The sequence below is a fragment of the Rousettus aegyptiacus genome, unplaced genomic scaffold (assembly GCF_014176215.1).
Source record: "Rousettus aegyptiacus isolate mRouAeg1 unplaced genomic scaffold, mRouAeg1.p scaffold_m13_p_8, whole genome shotgun sequence".
Taxonomy (NCBI): domain Eukaryota; kingdom Metazoa; phylum Chordata; class Mammalia; order Chiroptera; family Pteropodidae; genus Rousettus; species Rousettus aegyptiacus.
The window spans coordinates 32630298-32632838 of NW_023416311.1; the positions used below are offsets into that span (position 1 = coordinate 32630298).

General features: G+C 54.6%; 1 pseudogene; it reads left to right on the plus strand.

Moving 5' to 3' along the window:
* The first annotated feature begins 506 nt into the window (after positions 1–506).
* On the plus strand, positions 507–1440 carry LOC118606715 (annotated as a pseudogene).
* The last annotated feature ends 1101 nt before the right edge of the window (positions 1441–2541 follow it).

A 2541-nucleotide genomic window follows, 5' to 3' on the forward strand; every position in this document is an offset into this window, starting at 1 on the left:
ACTGGGATGGAATGAAGCTTCGTCCTCCATCCAGAAAGCCCTGGAGATGTTGGAGCCAAATGTCCCAACTCACCAGGAGGAAGCGGGTTGGGTGGCCTGGCAGTGCAGTGGCAGGCCAGCCTGGACGCTCAGGACCAGGCTCAGCGGGTGCAGCAGCTACAATACCAGGAAGAAGCACTGGAAAGGCAGCTGGTGGCAGCAGAACGTGTGCTGCAGGGCCCTGACGAGTCTTGGCCGTCTTCCCGATCTGAGAGCCAGCCGGTGATACCGTGGCAGGCTCGGCCGGTGATACTGCCGGAGGTTGATGTGGAACAGCCATTGGCCCCAGGGTAACAAGCTGACAGCACCCCCCCAGGCTAAAAAGCAAACCACCTTGATCCGGTACACCCCCATAGAACAACCGGACCTAATGAAACAGATATGGCAGAGAGGCAGGGAGATGTTCCGGGGTGGCTGCTGAAGCTGTGGGCTGACTGGCCGAAGGGACTGAATTATCTCTGGAAGAGATGGCTCAGCTGGCCTCCGTAATGGTGATACCTTCCCTCAGGCAGCACCTCCAGAATGTGGCACGTGGGTGCAGGTAATCACTCCCTGATTAACTGGCTCATGTCCGCTGCATAGACAGTGTGAGCCGACCCCGGGGAGCTGCCAGAGACAGTGAGCAGATAGACCACATACTTAGATCTGGTCCAGATAATTCGGGAAATGGGCATGCGACAGATGATGTTTCGCGCCCAGTATATAAGCCCTGATGAAGAGGTATTTACAGTCTGTATGTTGGACTTGATTTTGACTTCTGGCCGGGCTGGTACTTTTGGCCCCATGGCGGCACTGCTGGCCCCTTACGTGGATAGGTGAATCTATGAGGTGATACCTGCTATGGCTAGATTGGGGGATGTGGAAATGAAATGCGAGGAGCGTTTCACCCAAGTGTACACCCTACTGCCCGCTGCACTCCTAAACTGGCCAGTGCATGGATGAAGGTGTGGCCGAAAATGGAGAGTAGAGCAGCGCCCAGCCTGTTTGGCTGTGTGAGCCGCAGGCAAATGTGGTTTAATCTCCTCGCGACAGGGGTCACTGCAGGAAAGACTGAGCAGCAACCTAATGAAGTGCTGCTGGCGCCGTGGAATCACCTGCGCCCTGACCAGCAGTTCACTCCCATTCCCGTGCCGGGAAAGCCACAACCTGTGAGGTGTGGCTGGCCGGTTCTCTCCCTGATGAGGGATCAGGCCCGGTTGGCAGGGGGGCCCGTTGACCTGAGGCCGCGTGTGGAGCTGACTATACATTGCTCCCCTCACAATGTACAGAGGGTATTAGCCCTCCTGGACATGGGTGCTGACAGCACCCTGCTTTATGGGAATCTGGACACATTCTCCGGGCCCACTGCAACCACAGAAGGCTTTGGGGGCTGAATCATTTGCATGCGGCAGGTCCCTGTGACACTGGGTATCGGCAGATTGCCTCCTCGGACGTACCACGTTTACATATCCCCCATACAGGAGTACATTTTGGGAGTTGATATTTTGCCAGGCTTGACTGCGAATATCACTGCTGGTGAATTTCGCCTTCGTATCTAGGTGGTGAAAACTATTATCTGGGGACGTCCACACCATGCCCCACTGGTGTTGACTGAGGCCACCTAGGTAGTGAACACAAAACAGTATCACCTGCCAGGCAGCCATGAGGAAACAGGACATACTATAACGGAGCTGGAAAAAGCCGGTGTTATTCTTCCTGCTCAAAGCCCATACAGCTCTCCTATGTGGCCAGTGAGGGAGCCTGACGGCTCCTGGAACAGGACGATTGACTATCAGGAGCTGGATGAGGTTATGCTGCCCCTGCATGCTGCCGTGCCAAATGTCACGGACATTATAGACTGGTTGTCACACGAATGTGGAGGATCCCATTATGTGTGGACTTGGCAAATGCCTTTTTCTCTATTGCCATAGCCCCAGAAAGTCAAGAACAGTTCGTCTTCACCTGGGAAGAGCGACAGTGGACACTCCTCATCCTTCCCCAGGGCTATCTGCACAGCCCTACCCTGTGCCTTGGTCTCAGGGCTCAAGATTCGGCCACGTGGAAACGACCTCCCACAGTGCACTTGTATCATTATGTCGATGATACAATGCTAACCTCTGATTCCCTTACAGAACTAGAAGCAGCGGCGACCAGCCTGCGAGAAGCTCTTGCTGTCTAGGGTTGGGCAGTCAATGAGGACAAGGTCCAGGGACTTGGGTTTTCTGTCAAATTCTTGGGAGTTTTCTGGTCAGGTAAGACAAAAGGCATGCCGGAGGTGGTGATTGATGAGATACAGGCATATCCCTGACCTGAGACTGTGAAGCAGCTCCAAACCTATTTGGGACTCCTGGCGTTTTGGGGAGTGTTCATCCCTCATTTGGCCTCCTCGATGTGACCCCTGCACCATTCAGTGCAACGGAGTGCCCAGTGGGATTGGGCCCCCGAGACAGAAGACTCCATTAAGGCTACAAAGCAAGCTGTAGCACAAGCCCAAACTCTACGTGTTGTAGATCCAGCCTCCCA